At 36.1% G+C, this 24,016-nt stretch overlaps 1 long non-coding RNA gene across 1 annotated transcript in view; it reads left to right on the forward strand.

Annotated features, from left to right (window-relative positions):
- Positions 1 to 5,347: 5,347 nt before the first annotated feature.
- Positions 5,348 to 24,016, forward strand: part of LOC122237070 — a 69,910-nt gene continuing 51,241 nt past the window's right edge. The window contains exons 1-2 of the long non-coding RNA XR_006215278.1: positions 5,348 to 5,554; positions 10,916 to 10,990. This is a non-coding gene — a long non-coding RNA (uncharacterized LOC122237070). The remainder of the gene's footprint in view (positions 5,555 to 10,915; positions 10,991 to 24,016) is intronic.

A 24,016-nucleotide genomic window follows, 5' to 3' on the forward strand; every position in this document is an offset into this window, starting at 1 on the left:
AAATTGGCAAAGATGAAGTCAAGCTTTCGCTTTTTGCAGATGACATGATATTATACATGGAAAATCCGATAGACTCCACCAAAAGTCTGCTAGAACTGATACATGAATTCAGCAAAGTTGCAGGATACAAAATCAATGTGCAGAAATCAGTTGCATTCTTATACACTAACAATGAAGCAACAGAAAGACAAATGAAGAAACTGATCCCATTCAAAATTGCACCAAGAAGCATAAAATACCTAGGAATAAATCTAACCAAAGATGTAAAAGATCTGTATGCTGAAAACTATAGAAAGCATTTGCAGGTAATTGAAGAAGATACAAAGAAATGGAAAGACATTCCCTGCTCATGGATTGGAAGAATAAATATTGTCAAAATGTCAATACTACCCAAAGCTATCTACACATTCAATGCAATCCCAATCAAAATTGCACCAGCATTCTTCTCGAAACTAGAACAAGCAATCCTAAAATTCATATGGAACCACAAAAGGCCCCGAATAGCCAAAGTAATTTTGAAGAAGAAGACCAAAGCAGGAGGCATCACAATCCCAGACTTTAGCCTCTACTACAAAGCTGTCATCATCAAGACAGCATGGTATTGGCATAAAAACAGACACATAGACCAATGGAATAGAATAGAAACCCCAGAACTAGACCCACAAACGTATGGCCAACTCATCTTTGACAAAGCAGGAAAGAACATCCAATGGAAAAAAGACAGTCTCTTTAACAAATGGTGCTGGGAGAACTGGACAGCAACATGCAGAAGGTTGAAACTAGACCACTTTCTCACACCATTCACAAAAATAAACTCAAAATGGATAAAGGACCTGAATGTGAGACAGGAAACCATCAAAACCTTAGAGGAGAAAGCAGGAAAAGACCTCTCTGACCTCAGCCGTAGCAATCTCTTACTCGGCACATCCCCAAAGGCAAGGGAATTAAAAGCAAAAGTGAATTACTGGGACCTCATGAAGATAAAAAGCTTCTGCACAGCAAAGGAAACAACTAACAAAACTAAAAGGCAACCAACAGAATGGGAAAAGATATTTGCAAATGACATATCGGACAAAGGGCTAGTATCCAAAATCTATAAAGAGCTCACCAAACTCCACACCCGAAAAACAAATAACCCAGTGAAGAAATGGGCAGAAAACATGAATAGACACTTCTCTAAAGAAGACATCCGGATGGCCAACAGGCACATGAAAAGATGTTCAACGTCGCTCCTTATCAGGGAAATACAAATCAAAACCACACTCAGATACCACCTCACGCCAGTCAGAGTGGCCAAAATGAAGAAATCAGGAGACTATAGATGCTGGAGAGGATGTGGAGAAACAGGAACCCTCTTGCACTGTTGGTGGGAATGCAAATTGGTGCAGCCGCTCTGGAAAGCAGTGTGGAGGTTCCTCAGAAAATTAAAAATAGACCTACCCTATGACCCAGCAATAGCACTGCTAGGAATTTATCCAAGGGATACAGGAGTACTGATGCTTAGGGGCACTTGTACCCCAATGTTTATAGCGGCACTCTCAACAATAGCCAAATTATGGAAAGAGCCTAAATGTCCATCAACTGATGAATGGATAAAGAAATTGTGGTTTATATACACAATGGAATACTACGTGGCAATGAGAAAAAATGAAATATGGCCTTTTGTAGCAACGTGGATGGAACTGGAGAGTGTGATGCTAAGTGAAATAAGCCATACAGAGAAAGACAGATACCATATGGTTTCACTCTTATGTGGATCCTGAGAAACATAACAGAAACCCATGGGGGAGGGGAAAAAAAAAAAAAAAAAAAGAGGTTAGAGTGGGAGAGAGCCAAAGCATAAGAGACTGTTAAAAACTGAGAACAAACTGAGGGTTGATGGGGGGTGGGAGGGAGGGCAGGGTGGGAGGGAGGGCAGGGTGGGTGATGGGTATTGAGGAGGGCACCTTTTGGGATGAGCACTGGGTGTTGTATGGAAACCAGTTTGACAGTAAATTTCATATATTAAAAAATAAAAAAGAAAAAATAAAGTTTATTTTGTCCAATATAAAAAAAAAAAAAAAGAGAATAAGTGTAGAAAATAAGGGACAAGAGAAAACGGACTGATAATCCAGTCTCTGCTCTGTAAACTGCCTAATTTGTATATAAATTCAAAAAGAGGAATTTCATAGGAGAACATGGGAATGGTAGAACAAGTGACAAAATCCCCTGAATAAACTATAGCTTTAACAAAGAAAATTCTCAAGAGAAAGTTATGCCCCATATATCCATTCCCCAGTCAGCCACTGATGCATACATTGTCCACCTAGGCTTTTTCACATTCCCAGGGCTGGATTTGAGCCTCTACAACCATCCCCGTGCCCAAGAGCATGCAGAATTCTGGAAGAGTATGTAGGAAAGGGGAAACAATTAATAGAGGAATACAATACGGTGGGAACAAGAACAGAAACACATTTAAAGGTGCTACCTCTTTTGGATTCCTCTTTGTATCTGCTTAGTCTCAGATTCTTTGTGACACAAACACATTTACCTTTGAATTGCCACTTCTTGGTCTCCCGGAAAAGGTGTGAGGACCATGGAGTGTCTAAGAGCAAAAACAAGAGGAAAAATATGTAAAATACACAGAATTTTAAAAAATTAAATATTAATGCCTAGTTTATAGCAAAAACCATAAAGGCATTCAGTTTTTCTAAGGTAGTCATTCTTTTCATAATAACTTATCCTAAAGAAATCATTCAACAGAAGCAAAATGTTTTATAATCAACAGATCTACTGAAGAGTAAGTTATAATAGTTTAAAAAAAGGAGAAAGAATAGCCAAAATATTCAATACTAAACTTACATTTACTTGATGGAATATGACAGACTCATTAAAATCATACTAAGTTGCCACATCAAAATGTTTATGTCACTGCTATTTTAATACAAGAAGACAATGAAATGTTTCTTTCACATAGACTATAAAAAATGAAAGTAATTGGCTTATTGGGATGATGAAATGACAGGTAATTTTTAATTCAAACATTATCTTCAATATTGCTACATCAGCTCAGTAATTAAAACATTTATACCATCTGCATGTGGGAGGAAAAACATACAATTTATTATTTATTCTGAAAAAAATGACATTTCACAAAATTACTAGCATTTGTCATCTAAGATTTTTTACTTTGATTGCTTAGCCCTCAGAGGGCTGGAATCCTTGGGAATGGGGAAAGCCCACAGACATGGCCACTCCCAGCAGTCATGATTTGCCGTCTCTTTCCTAAAATCCAGAAAATCCCTAAACTCTGGAGCACAAAGGAATTGTGTTTGCTCTGAGTCATACTTGAGGCAGGAGGTAAACTATAGCTTGAAGACACAATAAATGTCCTCTGGAGTTGAGAACTAAATAAGATAATATATGTGAATTCTCAGATTAGGAATGCTTGGCTCTGTAGTAAATTGCTTCAGGTCAAAATCTGACTTGTCCTCTTACTGTGATATTGGGCAATTTATTTAAAACTTCTGTGCCTCAGTTATATCATCATGTGAAGAAGGGGAAGGAGAAGAGGAGGAGGAGGAGGGGAACTGCTACCACACAGAGGCAGCACAAGGATTAAATGAGATAACGAACATACTTGCTTAGAACTATCTTGGCATATTGTGTATACTCAAATGGGTCAGCTATTTTCTCAGTAATAGTTATGAGGGTGGAAAGAGATTGTATTTTCATTTAAATACAGGTGAATTATATAGAAGCGACCAGGTGTAAAATTCCTCAACTTTCTTCCCTCCCTTCTGTAATTGTCATCTGCGTCTCAGGTGACAGGTATCCTTGTTCTTACCCACTCCACTTGTGTTCTTGTCCCTATCTCTTCAAATCCTCCATATTAACCAATAATTCTTCTCTCATCTTTTCTTTATCTTCAACCAGCCCCTTTTGGTTATCTTTCAACCCACTCTTGTAAATATATTCAAATCTCTAACATTCTCTGGAAAAAAAAAATCTTTCCCAGATCATTTTTAAGCCTACTCTTTCTTTCCCCTTCAATTCTCAACTCAATTTCCAGCTGTAGCCATCTGCTCTGTTACACTCAGTTTTTAATCTACCCTAAATAGTTTCTGGCCAGACCATTCCATTGAAACTGCCCTGGCTGAAGCTATCAATGAGCTTCATATCAGCAAAGAATATTTTTCATTACTTATTAGATTTCTCTAATAAATTTAATATAATTTTATTATTTATTTCTGTTATTTATGTTTATTTTCTTCAGTCTTTCACTCTCATTATCTGTACCTCCTTGGCTTCTGTAATTCTATTCACATCTTTCTGTCTGCATCTGCTACTTTACTACCTTTTCATTTCCAGATTCCTCCTCCATCAACCAGTAAAATCTGAGCATCCCTCAAATTCTGCCATTTAATCGCTGCTCTTCTCTCTCCCAATAAAGGCTCGTCAACCTCCAGTGACTCCTAGTTTTACTTATGATGTTGAAATTGATAACTTCCAAATCTATATTTATATCCTTGACCAGTACTCTGAGCATATTAGAAACAAGAGCGAAATAGCACTAAACCTGGTACATATTGACAATAAATATTTGTGGAAAAAATACAGCATTTCAATGTCCCAGACATGCCTCAATGGCCAGAACTAACCTGAGGAGAAATCCCAGAGGGGAAGCAAAACTTCTCTTTATTACTAGTTTCTGTGAATGGCTACAACACCCAGCCATTTACTCAAATCAGGGATGTGGATGTCATCGAAACTCTTCAATCTATCCTCTTTCCATATCATGCTCCTTCAAGTTACCAGTAAATAGTGTTGATTTTACCTCCTGGAATATCCCAAATCCATTCTTCTATTTCATCTCTACTTCTCTAGATGATTTCATCATCTTCTGCCTGAAACACTGCAGTAAGGAGCCACCTAATTGGTCTTGCCTGAAAGTTTGACCTGTCTGAAATTTACTCTGCCCTCCAGAAAATCTACCTAAAACACAATAAATACTTCTCTCTTTGCAGACCTTCAGTGGCCTTTTATTACTTGTATTATTCTGATAATGTGCCAGATTTTCAGCATGCCATGCCCCTTCAACCATGTTTGCTCTTTGACTCACCTTGGTATGTACTTGACCATTTTTAAGACTTATTTTCTGTAGTAAAACATAGTATATAATGAAAAGTCTCAGTTTTATAATTCTCCATGGACTCATTAAAGCAAACTCAAATTCTGTAGACTCAGAACTTTCCTTCAACTATAGCCTCAAATAATTAAAATATAGTTTTTAGATTATGACGTCATAGGCAAAAGTCACCAAACACACAAGAAGGCATCCTGAACAGGACCAGACAGAAACAACAGATCATAGAATCAGATGTCCAAATACTTTAACTGTGGAATTATGAGACACTGAATAGAAAATAAATATGTTAATACATTAAAAGGGAAATTTAAAATGTAAGAAAATACAAAATGCGAGACTTATTTGGAAAAAAAGCCAAATATGTCTTCTGAAAATAGAAAGTATAGTATTAGACGTTTTGAAAAATCTATAACGGCAGGCTTAAAGGTAAGTAGACATGATTGAAGAAATAACTGATGCAGTTATCTAAAATGTAGCTAAAAGAGATGCGAAGTATGAGAAAGAGGTTATGAGACAAAGTGAGAATATCCATAATACACCTAATCTGATTCTAGAATAAGAATAGATGAGGGATGAGTAGAAGCTGTATTTTAGGAGATAATGACAAAAAGTTTTCTAGAACTGGGGTGCCTGGGTGGCTCAGTCAGTTAAGTGTCTGATTTCGGCTCAGGTCATGATCTCACACTTTGTGGGTTTGGTCCCCACATCGGGATCTGTGCTGACAGCTCAGAGCCGGGAGCCTGCTTCAGATTCTGTGTCTCCCTCTCTCTCTGCCCCTCCCCGCTTGTGCCCTCTCTCTCTCTCTCTCTCTCTCTCTCTCTCTCTCTCTCTCTCTCCCTCTCTCTCCCAAGAATAAATAAAACACTAAAAAATAAAAACAAAAATAAAGTTTTCTAGAACTATTAACAGTTAGGCATCAATAGCTTCAGGAAAACCACACACCTATTTAGCTAATTACTAACTATCAGAAACAAGCAGATGACTCTAGAAATGGCCATAGTAAAAATACAGATTACTTACAGAGAACAATTATTGGAATAGCAGCTGCTTTCTGAGCTGCAGCGATGAAAACTGGAACACAGTATAATAAAATATTCATTGTCTAATAGGCAATAACTGTCAATGTAGAGCTGTGTTCACAGTGAATGTATCTTTCAAGAATGAGGTATAATAAATACAGTTTTTGACAAGCAAAAAGTGTGAATTTGCTACCAGCAGATCTCACATACTACTGGTAGGGATGTAAATTGATAAGACCAATTTAGAAAACAGTTTGGGATTACCCATTCTAGTACACTTGGACATGCACACACCCTCACATCCAAATTCTACTCCTACACATGCACCATAGGAAAAACTCTCATATATATGCACTAAGAAAAATGTATGGGAATATTCATAGTGGACACAATGTCAATAAGTAGGATATTAAAATGGGAAACTATTATTATTATTATTATATATTAATACAATGTAACAAATAGGTAAATCACAAACTGAAACAACAAGGCACAGAATATATGTAGTATGACCCCATAAATTTTCAAACACATGGAAAGCTAAACCATGTATTATTTAGAGGCATAAATGTATGGTAAAAAATAAGAAAAAATAATAAAGAAAATCAAGAATCTGATAAATGCAAAAATAAGGACAATGTTACCTGAGTGGGGGTGGAAAGCAATGGAATGAGAAGTAGTATCATGGACTTCATGAGTCATGACCATTTTTAAACGGAGAAGAGGATACATGAGTGCTCACTATATTGTTACCCTTTATCTTATTTTTGTTTTTATAAATATTCATATGTATCTACCCAATATTTAATCTGAAAAGTTAAAGTGAAGAAAAGGCATCCAGTCAACACTCAGTTTTCTTCCTAATTGCCTGTACACAAGCTGCTCCTGTGTGGAATACTGCTCTCTCCTACTTTGGTCTGGCTAATACTTGTACTTACTTTTACTCTCAGAACCTTTTTATCAACCCCATGGTGGATTTAAGGTCTGTCTTCTGCAACCATCCCCACAAATACAGATATACACACCTTCCGTCATTCTTTTTGAGTGCAAACCAATCTTTATCATGTTTTATCTAATATGCTGAAGACACTTTACTTTCATTTCCCCAGCACATTGCACGTTCTTATAAAGTGGGCATTTCCTCTTATTTTGCATGCCCAGTGTCTGGCTCATATCAGATAGTCAATGAAAATTACATGGATTGTCACTTGGTAGTAGAGTTATGTCCCTATATCCATCAGAGTCATTCTGGAGGAGGTGAAAACTGAACAAGTTCTGAAGGGAGAAAGAAGAGGAGAATAAGGAATTGGAAGGCTGAAATGACTAGGAATTCCATCAGGATTATAAATTATTCTGGTGTTGTTTCTGCAATTATGGGTAGAAGTTCTTACTGCCCCAATAATACACATGTGCATCTGTGCTTCCAAGTCTTGATTCAATCCTCCTTTCTCTTGGTGGAATTTGTTCCTCTTCCATTCACACTCAACCCATGTATTAAAGAACTTGATCCTAGGAAGACAACTTTCCTCATTCATCTCCAGTGCTTATGGATCATTTAATTATATCATAAATCATTAACTGAGCTGGTGGTGAGCTGGTCACTTTATGTTTTCGTGACTCCTGTTAACCTTCGAAATATAAATAGCCCTGTAAGACAAGGAAGCCATTTGGGGTCTAACTTCTGTAAGATTTTTTTTCCCAAGGACAATGTTTGCCATATAAGAAAACACACCAAGAATAACTTTAGCTATGGATGAGAGATTAAAAAAAAATAAGTCCAAGATTTCTAGAACCCAGTTCTCATATAAGCAAAGATAATACCCTTGTTTGTCATCATCAGCAATACACATTTCCATAGTACTGTTCTCCAGGGATATATCTTCTCAGGGCCAAACAAAGAGGTTCTATTGAGTACCTAATATGCATTTAACTCTAAGGAAATAAGGAAACAGTACTTTGTCTTAACCTTTATGATATAAAAATCATTTGTTGAGAAAACAGTAAAGCATCCATTTGGCAGCAAATAATATAAAGAGGCTATTCAACTTCATTATAAGTATTAATGAACATCTATGACATATACAACATTCTTCTAGGTGTGGGAAATAACTAAGATTGAATTATGTTGTGAAATCTAGTCTTCCAGATATTTTGAGTAGCCATCAAGCCTCCTCTATTTTCGCTGCCTCTCAGAATCTAGAATGGTGCTTTAAACAGGTTCCATGCTCAATCAAGGTGTGTTTTAGACGATCATGGAAGCTATGTCTATATAGTGGAAGTTGGTGAACTAGTTTGTTGTTTTAGAATACCTCAGTGGCTTTGGAATTGTATAGGGCAAAGACATGGTTTTGAGTATATTTTATGTGTATTTATTACAAGCGGATTCTGACTATTTCCTCCATAGTGGTACTGTCCACTATCTACTGAACTCATACTTCTTCCATTAACCTGAACTCAAGTGTTGCTGGACATGCTATTGGTCTGAGTTAGCATGAAGTAGGCTATCAATCACAATTGTCCTGTGAGCACCCTCCACTGCCCACCCAACCATGTCTGGATCACTATCTAAAGAATTGCCTGAGAGCTGAAGGAACCAAATGTGGAAAAAAAGAAGGGTGGAGGGTAGGACTACTTTCCTCTGGCTCACTCATAATGCCTCAGGTTTAGAGGAAAATCACAATGGGATCCTTGAGTTCTCCATCATCTTTACTACAGGAAATCCAGGCTCCTATTTCCTTCCTATCTGAGGACATACATAGCTTATGCACCCCCTTCCTGTCAGCCATTTCAGTTACTCAATACAACAGTTGATTCTCTTTTATAATAGCTCTTTCCTTTCTTACTACTCCTAAGGGATAAAAACTGGTTTATTACATTTTCAAAGATCCTGCTTCTCACTCAGTGTTCTTCATCTAAAGACTCTGTCTTTTGGCTTCATTCTCTCTTCCATCACTGATGGAAACATAAAGGGCCAGGCATCATTGGATATGTACCACAAAGGCCAGGCAGCTAGTAGACACAATCTACTATAATTCTCATAACACCAAATCAGCTGTTATTATTATCCTTATTTGCAGATAAGGGATCTACATTTCAGAGAAATTAAGTGAATTGCCTATTCTATTCAGAATTGCAATTCTGAATTAAACCAACCATTCAAACTTTCAAACAAATTGGATCAAACCCAACCTTGTGTTGTTTACACTAACCCTACCATAACCCTTTGTTTTGTTTTTTTTTTTTAATTTTTTTAACGTTTTATTTATTTTGAGACAGGGAGAGACAGAGCATGAACAGGGGAGGGTCAGAGAGAGGGAGACACATAATCTGAAACAGGCTCCAGGCTCTGAGCTGTCAGCACAGAGCCCGACGTGGGGCTCGAACTCATGGACCACAAGATCATGACCTGAGCCGAAGTTGGCCGCTTAACCGACTGAGCCACCCAGGCGCCCCTTGTTTTGTTTTTTAAATGTTTATTTATTTTTGAGAGACAAAGCATGAGCAGGGGAGGGACAGAGAGAGAGGGAAACACAGAATCCGAAGCAGGCTCCAGGCTCTGAGCTGTCAGCACAGAGCCCAATGCAGGGCTCAAATTCATGAACCGTGAGATCATGACCTGAGCTGAAGTCAGAAGCTCAACCAACTGAGCCACCCCCAAAACCCCTTGTTTTTTAAGGAAGGAAGAAACACTAACAGTAAGGGAGATTCTACTCTCTAGAAGAAAAACTTATAGAATTTTATCATGAGAACTTCACTAGGGAATATTTCATATTTCCTAAGAATATATGAATATAAATATTTCATAAGAAAAGAAGTTTTATGTGTGTGCATATATGTGCTAAATCTTAGTTCACTGTAAATTATTGACCCTTTTATATAAAGAATTTGAAAATATTTGTTTGTTTGTTTTTTTTTTTGCAGATTCCAAGATTTTCATTGTTCTTACATTCTTAGGAATTAAGAAAAAAGAGGATGGTCTCTGAAGTGTTCTCTAGTAATCCTCAAAAGAAATATAAAATGTGACCTATACTTCCTTAGCCAAAACTAAATATAAAATCTGCCACCCTGAGATGAGTAGTCCTTATGCTAACTCTTGGAAAGGAATGGCCTGTTTCCTCTCAATTCCATCTGGATCTTTCTATTCAGCTGAGATTAATGGATTCAGCTAATGAGTCACCCTGTCAGTGTCTAGTTGTTTAGCACTGGAGGAAAAAAAAACTCCCACCTCTCCTTATAGCAATTAAATTTCTTAGCTGAAGAAAACATGTTAAAGGAATATATAAAGTTATGAAAAATAGAAGATCTGCTTCTTTCCAAATAACAGTAAGGGTATTTTATGATGTATGATTCCAAAATGGCCACATTTGGATGGGTTCAGATATAACAGCGTATGTACAAATTGGATTTGGTATTTACTGCAGCAGTTGAATGAGATATTATGACCTTTCCTTTACATACTTGGCTGCCCAATGTATTACATGTGTGATTAATGTGGATGTGTGTGTATATGTGGATGTGTGTGCTTACCAACTCTGCCTATTTCCTTTGTGGAACACGATGGATGATGACTGTAAAATGATTACTTATGGACTACCAGAAACTAGAGCCCCTTAAATACGGAATCCCAACTTTATGCCCTTCTTTTTTCTGTAATTGACTTCCTCAAGAATTAGACTTAGGTGAAGAAGAAGGAGGAAGAGGACATTTCTGAGTGCCTCTGATTCACAGGAATAGCTTATTTATGTTGGTTGTAATTATGTCATTCCAGGTGATGAATAAGAGAGAAAGAAAGAAAAGGCAGGACCAGAAGAGCCACAAACAATATTTCAGGACAGATATAATGGTGAGTACAGGTGATGACCTACAAGTAAGGATTTCTGGGAGAAAAAGATCACAATGAAGCACTGAGACAAACTGGAGACAAACATGCCAAAGCTAAAAGAAAGTTGTGTTTTATAAAGTTTCAGGTACCTGGAAACAAAATCCCAGTTTATGACCCATGAGAATGCATAGTCTAACAAGACGAGAAGCCCAGGACATTAATCTGCAGTACTTTCAGGAAAATTCAAGACTCAAAGTCTCAGTAGGTTTAATAAATGTCACATGTGTTAGGTTAAGATGTTCAGAGTCAGTTTTTGGGAGTAATGAATGGTTAAATACAATAACTTGTATCTCCTAAAAAATAATTACAGAGGATGAACCTGGGACGCACTCATCAGAAAAATGCTAAACTCATGAGTCTTTAGATGTGGTCCTGGGAAGACTATTTCCAACAAAAGAGACATACTTCCTAAGGACTGAATCAGCATCAGGAAGGCTGGACTAGCACTGACATGGAAAGAAAGACACCATGAAAATTGTTTTCCACAACCTTGAAAGTGGAGAGAAGCCTTGGGTGTTTACTACTTCAAGGGGCTCCTCTGGTGGTGGGAAATGCAGTGGATTATGCAAACAACATATATACGATATGTGTATATATATACACATATACGTATATATACATATATATGTGTGTGTGTATATATATATATATATATATATATATATATATATGAAAAGTATAATCTTATAGATAAAGGATATTAAAAATCAATATGATATTTATCTCTTCAAACAGTTGAATGACCCATTTGGTCATACTGTATTATTATTTTTATATATTATCAAATCCAGTATGCTAAAATTTTCTTTAGAATATCTGCATCTGGGGACGCCTAGGTGGCTTGGTCGGTTGGGCGGCCGCCTTCGGCTCAGGTCATGATCTCGCGGTCCGTGAGTTCCAGCCCCGCGTCGGGCTCTGGGCTGATGGCTCAGAGCCTGGAGCCTGTTTCAGATTCTGTGTCTCCCTCTCCCTCTGCCCCTCCCCTGTTCATGCTCTGTCTCTCTCTGTCTCAAAGATAAACGTTAAAAAAATTAAAAAAAAAAAAAGAATATCTGCATCTGTGTCATAAAGAATATTGGTCATAAGGTTTATTCTCTTTTTTTTCTTTTTTATTATTTTATTTTTCATCATGGTAAGTGTACTCTTTAATCCCCATCATCTATTTCACCCATCCCCTCACAAACCTCCCCTGTGGTAACCATCAGTTTGTCATCTATACTTAAGAGTCTGTTTCTTGGCTTGTTTCTCTCTTTTCTTCCCTTTGCTTATTTGTTTCTTCAATTCCACATGTGAGTGAAATCATATAATATTTGATTTCTCAAACTTATTTTGCTTAGCTCTACTAGAAGCTAGCTAGCTCTATTAGAAGCTAGATACTCCCTAGCTCTATTCACGTTGTTACAAATGCCAAGATACCATTCTTTTTTTATGGCTGAATATTACATTGTATGTATGTGTGATATACATGTGTGTGTGTGTGTGTGTGTGTGTGTATAATATCTTTTTTATCCATTCGTCTATTGATGGACATTCAGGCTGTTTCCATATTTTAGCTACTGTAGATAATGCTGCTCTAAAGATAAGGGGTGCATGTATCCCTTTGAATTAGTATTTTTGTATACTTTGGGAAAATACGTACTAGTGGAATTGCTGGATCTCAGGGTAGTTCTATTTTTAACTTTTTGAGGAACTTCCATACTGTTTTCCAGGGTGGCTGCACCAGTTTGCATTTCCACCAACAGTGCAAGAGGGATCCCCTTTCTCCATATCCTTGGCAACACTTGTTGTTTCTTGTGTTGTTGATTTTAGCCATTCTGACAGGTGTAAGATGATATCTCATTGTGATTTTAATGTGCATTTCCCTGATGATAAATGACCGTTGAGCATCTTTTCATGTGTCTGTTGGACCACTGTTGTATTCTTTGGAAAAATGCCTGGTTATTTCTTCTGCCCATTTTTAAATTGGAATATTTTGGCTTTTGGGTGTTGAGTTGTATCAGTTCTTTATATATTTTGGATACTAACCTTTTATCAGATATGCCATTTGAAAATATCTCCAACCATTCAGTAGATTGCCTTTTAGGTTTTTTGTTTGTTTGTTTTTTGTTTCATTAGCTGTGCAGAAACTTTCTATTTCAATGTAGTCCCAATAGGTTTTTTTTTTTTTTTTGGCTTTGATTTCCCTTGCCTCAAGAGACATATATATATATATATATATATATAAATTACAGTCTGTTGTTACAGTCTGAAGGTTTGTTTTCTTATAATATCTTTGTCTAGTTTTTTCATCAGGGTAATACTAGCCTGAAAACATAAGAAGTATTCTCTCTGGTTCAATTTTTTGGAAAGGTGTGTTTTTTTTGTTGTTGTTGCTGCTGCTGTTTTGTTTTTTGGGTTTTTTTGCAGAATTGGCAGTATTTCTTCCTTAAATAATCACCAGAATTCACCAGAGAATACATCTGGATGCAGGATTTTCAGTGTGGAAGATTTTTCACTAGAAATCACACTATTGTGGTTGATTTAGACCTATAACATTTCTTTCACAATTAGGTTTTCTAGCTGGAGTCAAAGAATTTGTTTGTTTCTTCTAAATTAATATGTGTCGAATGTGTACCAATGTCACCTTTTTCAATTCCAACACTGACAATTTTGTATCTTTCTTTCATTGTTTTGATTAGGCAGGTTAAAGATTTATCCATTTCTTAAAATCTTTTCAAAGAACAAAAAAAGATCATTTGGTTTTAATGTCTTTCTCTATTTTTCCTGTTTTTTAGTATACTGATTTTTATCCATTCTTTTCATTTATTCTGTAAGTAATTTGCTCTTAATTTATTAGTTTTGTAAGGTGAGCTCAGGTCATTGGCTTTATGTGATTCTTGTTTTCCAATATAGGCATTAATGGTATAAATTTCCCCCCAGCTATTGCTTCAGTTTTATCCCAAAATTTTGATTTGTTGTGTTTTCATTTGCATCCAGGACAAAATGTTAATATCTCTTTTGCTTCTCTTTTGGATATGGGTTATGTAGAAGCATGATATTCAGTTTCTAAACATTTGGAAACTTTTCAGAGATCTTCCTATTTTTTTTCTAATTTAGTTCCCTTGTTGTCAGAGACTCTCTCTCTCTATATATATGTGTGTGTGTGTGTGTGTGTGTGTGTGTGTGTGTGTGTGTGTGTGTGTATACACACACGTATATATATATATTATATACACACGTATAATATATATATATATATATATATATATATATATATATATATATATTAAAGAGTGAAATCTATTTTAATGCCTGAATATTTTTTTTCCTGGTAAATGTCCCATGTTCACTTGAAAAAAATATGTATTTTGCTATTGTTAGGTGCTGTGTTCTATAAATATCAATAAGCTCAGGTTGGTTCATTGTTGTGATGAACAATTTTATGCATCAACTTGAGTGGGCTAAAAGATGCCTAGAAAGCTAGTTAAACATTATTTCTGAGTGTGTCTATAACAGGGGTTCTAGAATAGGTTAGCATTTAAATCAGTGGACTGAGTAAAGATCATCAATATGGGTGAGCATCATCCAATCTGTCAAAGGCCTGAAAAGAACAAAAAAGTTGGAAGAGGGACAAATATGCTCTCTGCTTGAGCACCTAATTGTGCCATTGGACATCAGAAGTTCTGTTTTCTGGGCCTTTGGATTCAAACTGGAACATATAACATTAGCTCCCTCATTCTCAGGCCTTTGGGTTGGATTGAAACTGAACCAACAGCTTTCCTGGGCTCCCATCTTGAAGATGGTAGGTCATGGGACTTGTCAGCCTCCATAATCATGTGAGCCAACCCCTCATAATAAGTTTCTTTCTATGTATCTTTTTATAGACATTCCATTGGTTCTATTTCTCTGAAGAATCCTAACTAACACAGTTGTGTTATTCAAGTCCTTTATATACTTAATGATTTTCTTTTTACTTGTTTTATCTACTATTGAGGTAGGAATACTGAAGTATCTAATTACAATTGTGGCTTATCTATTTCGTCTTTAAGTTATATCAAGTTTGCATGTATATTTTATTTATTTTATTTTATTTTTAATTTGCATCCAAATTAGTTAGCATATAGTGCAAAAATGATTTCAGGAGTAGATTTCTTAGTGCCCCTTACCCATTTAGCCCATCCCCCCTCCCACAACCCCTCCCATAACCATCAGTTTGTTCTCCATATTTATGAGTCTCTTCTGTTGTCTCCCTCCCTGTTTTTATATTATTTTTGTTTCCCTTCCCTTATGTTCATCTGTTTTGTCTCTTAAAGTCCTCATATGAGTGAAGTCATATGATTTTTGTCTTTCTCTCATTTCACTTAGCATAATACCCTCAAGTTCCATCCACGTAGTTGCAAATGGCAAGATTTCATTCTTTTTGATTGGCGAGTAATACTCCATTGCATATATATACACCACATCTTCTTTATCCATTCATCCATAGATGGACATTTGGGCTCTTTTCATACTTTGGCTATTGTTGATAGTGTTGCTATAAACATGGGGGTGCATATGTCCCTTCAAAGCAGCGTACCATTATCCCTTGGATAAATGCCTAGTAGTGCACTTGCTGGGTCATAGGGCAGTTCTATTTTTAGTTTTTAGAGGAATCTCCATACTGTTTTCCAGAGTGTCTCCACCAGCTTGCATTCCCACCAACAATGCAAAAGAGATCCTCTTTCTCTGCATCCTCTCCAACATCTGTTGTTGCCCAAGTTGTTAATATTAGGCATTCTGACAGGTGTAAGGTGGTATCCATCGTGGTTTTGATTCGTATTTCCCTGATGATGAGTGATGTTGAGCATTTTTTCATGTGTCGGTTGGCCATCTGGATGTCTTCTTTGGAGAAGTGTCTATTCATGTCTTTTGCCCATTTCTTCACTGGATTATTTGTTTTTTGGGTGTTGAGTTTGATAAGTTCTTTGTAGATTTTGGATACTAACCCTTTATCTGATATGTCATCTGCAAATATATTCTCCCATGCTGTCAGTTGCCTTTTAGTTTTGCTGATTGTTTCTTTCGCTGTGCAGAAGCTTTTTATTTTGATGAGGTCCCAGTAGTTCATTTTTGCTTTTGTTTTCCTTGCCTCCAGAGATGTGTTGAGTAAGAAGTTGCATCAGCAAAGATCAAAGAGGTTTTTGCCTGCTTTCTCCTTGAGGATTTTGATGGCTTCCTGTCTTACATTGATGTCTTTAATCCATTTTGAGTTTATTGTTGTGTATGGTGTAAGAAAGTGGTCCAGGTTCATTCTTCTTCATGTTGCTGTCCAGTTTTCCCAGCACCACTTGCTGAAGACACTGTCTTTATTCCATTGGATATTCTTTTCTGCTTTGTCACAGATTAGATGGCCATTTGTTTGTGGGTCCATTTCTGGGTTCTCTATTCTGTTCCATTGATCTGAGTGTCTGTTCTTGTGCCAGTACCATACTTGGTGATTACAGCTTGAAGTCTGGGATTGTGATGCCTCCTGCTTTGGCTTTCTTTTTCAAGATTGCTTTGGCTATTCGGGGTCTTTTCTGGTTCCATACAAATTTTAGGATTATTTGTTCTAGCTCTGTGAAGAATGCTGGTGTTATTTTGATAGGGATTGAATTGAATATGTAGATTGCTTTGAGTAGTATCGACGTTTTAACAATATTTATTCCTATCCAGGAGCATGGAATTTTTTTCCATTTTTTTTTTGTGTCTTCTTCAATTTCTTTCATAAGCTTTCTATAGTTTTCAGTGTATAGATTTTTTACATCTTTGGTTATATTTATTCCTAGTTATTTTATGGTGCATGTATATTTTAAAGCTCTATTTTTGGGAATATAAATGTTTGGGATTGTGATGACCTTTTGATGAATTGACCTTTTTAACATTATGAAGTGACCTTCTGTTTACCTAATAATATATTGCCTCTCTGCAATCAAATTCATGTGACCTTAAAAAGTCACCATAGCTTTATTTTCATTAATGTTAGCATGCTATACCTTTTTATATCCTTTTATTTTCAACTTATATCATTATATTTAAAGTGCATTTCTTTTTGGGTCTTCCTTTTTTATTCAAACTGAAAATCTTGAATTTTTATTGGGATTTTTAAACCATTTACATTCAGTATAATTTTGAAATGGTGAGGTTTAAGTCCAATGTCTTGAAAACAGTTGTTTCATACATTTTATCTGTCTTTTGAATATTTGGAGGATGAACTCAGATACTTTTATTACATGTTAACCATATGTGGAAATTGTTATATTGGAATTTAATTACATGTTTACATTTCTATCTCATACTCTGTCATTAATACATTAAGAACAGAAAATGCCTCATTCATCTTTCTTGAACTTTTGACATTATTGGTACTTTAGAGATAGAATCTAAAGTGCTTGACTATATTTGTACAGCAAATAATGGCATGAATACATCCATTCATTCTTCACAGAGGAGTATCAGTTGCAAATGGATGCTTTATATTAAAGTTAACTCCTCATTACAAGGCCATAAATATCATCTGGGTTGACTATTGTGCTTCTATTCTATGATCTCAGACTCTATTTTTAACTTTAAAGCACAGTGGAGGGGGACACTTGGAACAGATTTGATGTTTTATCAAATATACCACAGGTATTCCAGTGGGAGTGTTATTGAATCAAGTATATGTTCCAACAGGATGTAAGAGAGAAAACTAGCATTAATTACTTGCCTGATGACTTCTTCTTGTCTTACAGAATAAGATACTTGTTTTAAGCTGCATAAATGCTGTTAATTCAATACTGGAAAGAAACAGAAAGGAATATTTGACAAGCACAGCTATTGCATTTGATTGAAATACTGGTTTTATCCCTCTGAAAATCCCAAATGTGGAAAAGTGCAAAACCATATGAGAAATTTGACCTGTCTCGATTAGTCAGAATTTCTTTTTAAGTTTATGTATTTATTTTGAAAGAGAGTGTGTGTGTGTGTGTGTGTGTGTGTGTGTGCGCGCGCAAGAGAGAACACATACCATGCTAGCATGAATCAGGGAGGGAAGAGGGAGAGCAGAGAGAGAGGGAGGGAGAGAGAATCCCAAGCAGGCTCTGCACTGTCAGCACAGAGCCCAACATGGGGCTCGAACCCACTGAGATCAAGACCTGAACTGAAACCAAGAGTCCGACACTTAACTGACTGAACCACCCAGGCACCCCTCAATTAATCAGAATTTTTAAAACAGTAACACTGATTTTAAAACCATCTTCAAAGAATTAAAGAACAATTGGTTCAAATTAAGTTAAAAAATATTATTTTCTGAATACATGTATTAGGATTAATTGAACTTGATCAATATTAATGCTATAAATACACTTTTAATTTCTTTTTTAATGAACAACTTTTGTGCTCATTGAGGTATAACAAACATAAGATGCTTGGATTTACTTATTAAGCCACAGATAAAATTTTGCTGTACATTTGGACTGGTACTAACTAGAAATTTTAAGGGGAAGAAAAAAACAGCCACATCTTATATTTTGAAGAAGTTGTAGAAAATCTATCCTTAAAGAATGCATTTTCCAAAAGGAAAAAAAAAAGAATATGACTTTCTCTCCTTAAAAAAAACTATGAGAATATGAGTGAAAGATGAAAAATGATTCTTTCTCCTTACAGTGAAACCACAGGCAAAACAGAATAGTTTTGCCATCTTTGGAGCTATAGAGTGAAAAATGAGTACCTAGAAGTAGATAATTCTATTCTGGTTGTTCAGTTAAAGCAACTTACGGGAAACATTTTTCCATATAGATAGATAGATAGATGGATAGATGGACAGATAGATGTATATACTTGAAATATTATAGATTGGCCAACATATAAACTGGTAATATTCAAAGTATGTGAAAGACAAAATTATAATTGGACATCTTTTATCACAAATGACTTAAAAGTGAGATTGGGTTCCATAGAATATGAATCATCTGAATACTTACATATTCTGTTGCATCAACTTGGTGAGCTATTGCCACTGCTGCTCTAGCGTGTAATTTATTAATAGTAATATTAGGCAATATTCCCTTGATTTCCATAACTGTAGTTTCCTAGGACAGTGTGATGCCACAAATAAGCTAGGATAATGGTTGTTGTCATCTGTATTCATCACTTTGGAAAGCTGCTCCAAAAACAGAACTACTAGTAATAGTTACCATGTCTGATTTTGTGTTCAAGAAAGTGTTATGATTTTAATAAATGCTTGTCCTGTTATGAACTACAGTTTGCTGGTCTCCTGCCAGCAACACTGAAGTTTACCTAAACCAGGTAGGTCTTTAAGGGACTGTTCCCAAAGGCTTAAATTACACAAAGGCACACTTAATAATTTACCTGGACTGAAGTTGCACTTCAAGGCATACTGTCCCAACCAGCCGTATAGGCTGGCAAGATAGTTTACATGTACAAGAACTCATAGTCCCAGACTTTCCTCCCCTGAGGGATGTTTTTCCAGTTTTTCTTTAAGCACATCATACTGTTTCCTTCCATTTAAAGGCCTTGGCCTTCTACCACTGGATAATAGCATGTTTGAGTAAAGAAGTGACATTTGGAGAGCAGCTCTTGAATGAGGAAGACCTGAAGGACTGTGGCAGGAAGGGTAGTTTACAAATGTCAGAGATGATTATTCCCCAGAACATAAAATAAAGGTAAATAGAGAGCATAAATCTTGCCTTTCCACACTGAAGCTTTTATTGTGTTTCCCCCTAGTTATTGCAAATCCAATTTTCATTGGAATCCCATTGGGAGTGTGGCTCACACTAATTTTTGAGCTTGAAGAATTATCAGGGAACAAAATCATTGTATTGCTTTTGGACTCCAATGCAAATCTAGTATGAATATGGAATAGGCATTTCTGTACATTGAGAAAGTGTGTTTCTTTTCAGCTTAAAAAAACAAGCTACAAGAGACATATTTCTCTCCAAACATTAAGAAACAACTGAGCTAAGTTGCAAAATACCTTCTCTTCCTAGGTTGCCAGAACATGAAAAATTGCAGAGCTTCTAGGCCTTGAGCCAACCTTATTCAGGACTCAGGAAAGAAAAAAAAAACAGTCTGGGTAAATTCTCAATGTAAACTGCTATGGGAGCATGCTACTGTGTAAGCTTAAAGAGAGGATGCACCTGTACGTCTGTCTTGCCTTTTTGTTATTCCATCCTGGACAAGAGGCAAACCAAGTTTAAATGCCCCCACCAGCCTCCCTTTCACTCAGCTCATTCAGGTAATCTTTACAGGCTGCATCCACACACTGTGGCTACACACATTTCCCAAGTATTTCCAAATCAAGTGGTTAGATTTATCAATTAAAAGGAAAAAAGTAGATAATAGTCACATTGTATGATTGAACTGACAAGGTCTAAAACCAACAAACAATTCCACAACAGCCCTGATTTTCTACTGTGTTTAATTCCAGATACTTTTCATCAGTTGAAATAATCCCCCAAAATCCAATATATTAAAATGAATAAGCCAGAGGACTCTGGCTTAAATGTTCACAGAGATCTTTGAGCCATCCTTCCCCTTCTAGAGTACTTCCCCTTCCCTGAACTATTGCTAAGACCCCATGGCTTCACCTGGCTCAGTGTACAAATCTCCATCATAGGATTACCCAGGCTCAGATGCAGGCCATGTGTATCCCAAACCTATAATCATCACTAAAATGAGGTATGTGTTGAAGTGGGACAAGATTAATGGAAGAGATACTAGTATTCAAATATGTATTAAATAGAGTCTAAGAGAAGCCAGATGAAGTCAACTCTGATCTTCTTGATATCTGTCTAATGATGAGTAAATAAAATAGTAACCCCTCCTTATAGTCATGATCATCTCATTCTTCATCAGTTTTTGAGGATATCTATACATGATTCTCCTTTTGAACTTCCAAGGAGATGGAAATGCTCACCTCAATATGCCAGGGACCCACAAATCTAAAGGTCATTGTTTCTTCCCAGATTAACACTGTCTTCCCTGTGCTTGAATCTCTGATGATACCTTGAGCCCCTCTGACCTTCTGCAACCATCTCCTAGCAATTTTCTATTCCCAATAAATATGAAGCTCAAGAAGGCTCCTGTTAAAATTGAGGCAGATCTTTGTTTAACCCAGGCCATAGATACATTCTGGTTTGCTCTTCAAGATTAACTTAACTTGAATATCTTAGTTAAAAGAATTCTAACCCATACTGGCCAGGTACTCGTCCCAATTGATGTTCCTCCGTGAATCACTAAGTCTCCTGAACAGCAGAAAACATTGCCATGTCTTCTACTGCTTTTCCAGAGGCCACCTGAAATTCCATGTCTCTAGACAAGTGACAACCTCTTTTTACAATGGAAAACTTACAGAGTGGCCCTGGACTTCATATTAGGCTCTAGGAATGCTAGTTGCTATGTAACACTCATGCTGATATTTTCCAAAATAACCCATCCAACTTATGTAATAGAATATTCAGGGGACAAAAAAAAGTAAATCTTTTCCCAATAGGGTAGATACCTTGCTCTAGAAGGAATTAGTTTTTGAATTTTCAAAGATAAAAAAGAAATGACTAGAGGCTGAGTATGTGTCCAGGTAGGGAACATATGGGAAATCTCTGTAATGTCCACTCAACTTTTCTGTAAACCTAAAACTGTTCTAAAAAATAAAGTCTATTTAAAAAAATCAAACTAGTCTAAAATAAATACAAACATCTGGAATAAAATAAATTTTAAATACAGTGAAACCCTGGATTGTGAGTAACTTGGTCTTTTTGATAAACAAGCAATGTCTTGCAATACGAGTAGTAGTGACACTAAACATAACATGATCACAACTGAGCCAATGGTTCTTGAAATTTGCTTTGATATACAAGTGCTTTGGATTACATGCGTTTGCTGAACGAATTATGCTCACAAACCAGTTTTACTAGTAACTCTTAACCTTTGCCCTGTCAACATTATTCTGATTTTTACTTTTTTTTCTATTTTTAAAAGTTTATTTATTTATTTGAGAGAGACAGAGACAGTGTAAGTGGTAAATGGGCAGAGAGAGAGGGAAAGAGAATCCCTAGCAGACTCTGCACTACCAGCACAGAGATCAAGGTAGGCTCAAATTCACAAAACTGTGAAATCATGACCTGAGCTGAAACTAAGAGTTGGACGTTTAACTGACTGAGCCACCCAGGTGCCTTTTTATTCTATTTTTAAATACTGTAATAAAATATATGTAACATAAAATTTACCATTTTTACCATTTTAAGTGCATGATTCTATGGCATTAAGTCAATTCACATTATTGTACAATCATTACCACTATCCATCTCTAGACCTTTTATATCTCCCCCCAATAAAACTCTGTCTTTATGAATTTGACTACTTTCTAGGTATCTGAGGTAAGTAAAATGACACAATATGTTTTGTAACTTTTTTTTTCATTTAATACAACAAGATTCTATGTTGTTACATGTGTCAGAATTTTTTCCCCTTTAGTAAAACACTGAATGATATCCTGTTGTATGTATATATCACATTTTGTTTACCCATTTATTCATCAATAAATACTTAAGAGTGTTTAATTCTGTTTTTTAACCATATATAATTTTGAAGTCTTATACAATAAATATGAGAGAACTTTATATCATCACCATTTCCTTAAAAAATAACCAAATGTCATTCTGAGCCATAAAACACATGTTAAGAAAGAAAGAAAGAAAGAAAGAAAGAAAGAAAGAAAGAAAGAAAGAAAGAAAGAAAGAAAGAAAGAGGGAGGAAGGGAGGAAGGAAGAAAATTATTTAAAAAATGGCCATATCTTATCAGCATGAAAAGGCTTAGTCATTCATTCAAAACTCAAAGTAGAAAGAAATATGAGTTACAGATTCTAGAAAGTTATTATGTGACTATTGTAAATTTAATGGAGCTTTATACAATGTCTTTATTATAATAATGGTGATATTATGCCCACATTTTCACCTTCTTTTCTTACTGCTTTTCTTGTTTTTATTTCTGTAGTTCACTTAGAATGGCTGTCCTCTCCTCCATTCATTTTTCAAATATCTCAAATCCTATGTCTTGCAGAAAGTCTGACATAGCTGCAGTTATCTGCCCACCCTGATATTGTCTTCATTCTACAAACATGTGTTGATAACTACATGTGAAAAATTCTTGTCTGGGTAATCAGGGCTAAGAGCTATGACTTATTTGACTTCCTTTTGCATGTCTACATATATTGATTGAGACACACAGATTTCCCATACACATATTTGCTAATGGCTTCATGTGTCTTAGTCTCTTTTGGTCTCTGCTATAATGTCTCATTGAACTGGCCAGAGTTAGCACTCAAAACATACTTACTGATGATTAATGGCATGTTTGCTCAGCATGTGTCCACATGCCCTATCTCCAGTAAAGAGACAGCACACTCTACTGTCAACTGGGTATAAAACCTAGTGGGTTAACTTATGTGAAAACAACAGAATGGTTGAGTTCTGAAGGAACCACACTCATTACATAAGTACCTAGCACAAACATAGGTATCAGATACTGAAAACTACTGGAAACAATTAGAAGGCATATTGTAAGGGTGACCCACAGCAGGACATACATGTTCAATGCTTTGGTCAGAGCTTGAACTGTAGAAAAAGATTCTCAAATCTGATGCTTTTTGTGATATCCATCACAATCTTTATCGTTCAATACTAACCATACTCAGCTAAGGGTAAATAACTCAACGCTAGTACTCTTCTTTATAGACAAGGCTGTGTACACCTGACCCAAAGTTCTAGGTATTATGGAGTGGAATAAAAACAATAAATATACAAAATTACAGTTATATTTGATCATGCATATACCTCATAGAGAAACTCCAGGTTTCTGGCTATTTCTTCCAAGTCCCTCTGAAGAGAAGAGAACAGGGGAAATGTGTACTGCTAGAAGTCAGAATATCTGGGTTGGCCTCACGTCTGCCATACTGAAGCCATCTTAATTTAGTTCATTTTCTCCTCAAA

Source organism: Panthera tigris, chromosome A3 (assembly GCF_018350195.1).
Source record: "Panthera tigris isolate Pti1 chromosome A3, P.tigris_Pti1_mat1.1, whole genome shotgun sequence".
Taxonomy (NCBI): Eukaryota; Metazoa; Chordata; class Mammalia; order Carnivora; family Felidae; genus Panthera; species Panthera tigris.